Source organism: Mobula birostris, chromosome 5 (genome assembly GCF_030028105.1).
Source record: "Mobula birostris isolate sMobBir1 chromosome 5, sMobBir1.hap1, whole genome shotgun sequence".
Taxonomy (NCBI): domain Eukaryota; kingdom Metazoa; phylum Chordata; class Chondrichthyes; order Myliobatiformes; family Myliobatidae; genus Mobula; species Mobula birostris.
The window spans coordinates 188403058-188404690 of NC_092374.1; the positions used below are offsets into that span (position 1 = coordinate 188403058).

At 49.5% G+C, this 1633-nt stretch overlaps 1 non-coding gene across 1 annotated transcript; it reads right to left on the reverse strand.

The window, feature by feature from the left end:
- Nucleotides 1–833: 833 nt before the first annotated feature.
- Nucleotides 834–997, reverse strand: LOC140198515 (U1 spliceosomal RNA). Its single transcript, XR_011886183.1, has one exon. It is a non-coding gene; the product is annotated as a U1 spliceosomal RNA (small nuclear RNA).
- Nucleotides 998–1633: the final 636 nt, after the last annotated feature.

Below are 1633 nucleotides of genomic sequence, written 5' to 3' on the forward strand. Positions count from 1 at the left end.
CCTCAGATAGTTGAGGAAGTTTAGTATAGCCTCCCAAATTTTAATAACTTTCTACAGGGGCACAATTGAGAGCATCCAGTCTGGTATGGGAATTGTACTTCCCTCAATCGCAGGACTGCAGTGCGAACAGCCCAGCTCATCTGTAGATGTAACGTAACTATTTTTTCTCCTCACGTATGTGAAGGATGTAAGTCATAAAGTAAATTCAATTATCACAACATACAGTATGTTAGTAATAATATGCCCGATTCTGACCTAAGACCACCAACCATAAGTTTGACCTTTGGGCTTCGAGTGATTCAACCTCCACTTATTTGACTTTCTATGGTAGAGTGCAGGGCTTTGACTTCCAAGATATTAAAAAATAACATCAGGGAGGAGGGGTGGAGGTTGGTCTCTACCATGGATCTGCGCCTGGAAAGTCTTCATTCTCCAGGGCGCAGGCCTGGGCAAGGTTGTATGGAAGACCGGCAGTTGCCCATGCTGCAAGTCTCCCCTCTCCACGACACCAATGTTGTCCGAGGGAAGGGCATTGGGACCCACACAGCTAGGCACCAATGTCGTCCCGTCGCAGAGCAATGCGTGATTAGGTGCCTTGCTCAGGGACACAACACGTTCACGACCTTCTGGTCGCTAGTACAATGTCTTAACCGCTTGGCCTGTAACGTACTCCCCTGTTAGCCTCTTGGTCTTCCTCGAGCAACGTATAAGCATGTGCTTAGCTTCCCAGCCTGTCCCCAACGATAACGATAAGATCTGGTGGTGGGAAGGCTATGTAAGGGAGAAAACAGATGGCTAACAAACACATTGAAGTCTGTCTTTAAATTGACTCTCAGGGGAGAGCGCGAACGCAGTCCCCCACTACCACAAATTATGCAGTCGAGTATCCCGCATTTGGGGATATCGCAGGCGTCAGCACACCCGATGTGCAATGGGATAGCCTCGTCCTGGAACCTCAGCCCTCCTGATCACCAGCGGTTCCCTGCCAGGTAAGTATACTTTAATGTATCCCGCACAGTGAGCCAACGAGAGCACGACTCCTTAATATCAACATGAGCTCAATTACTTTGCTTCTGTGTAGCCACATATAGCCTAGAAAGAAGATGCAGCTACATCTGTTGTTTCTCCTCTCTTTCTAACCTAGCTTTACTTTTTAAGGTCTCACGACTTCTTTTCGCCTTGGCTATTTGCATACCTTCCTTAATTGGAAGCAGCCCCTGACGTGTAGTCGAAGCAGCCCGCTGGGTGTTGGGCCATTCCTGGTGGGTTTCATTCACAGAACGCATGAGCTTGTGCGGGATCCAGTCTGTCGCTCCCAGACAAGAGGAAATGTGCTCTGTGGATGCTGGAAATCCGAGCTGGAGGAACTCAGCAGGCCAGGGAGCATAGAGGAAGAGTAGAGTCAACTTTTCAGGCCGAAACCATTCGCTCGGAGTCTCTGCAGCTCCGAGGCGTCCTGTTCGGCTGGGAGGCAGCGGCTTGTATCAACCGGTGCTCCTTTGAGTTTAGCTCAGCTCACACAGAGCCGGGGCTCTCGGAGTGAGTGAGTGAGAGTGAGAGAGAGACTGAGACTCTCTCTGAGTTCGTTCTATTTTTAGACCAGTCTTTTGAGGTTTCATTGGGGAATCGGGCT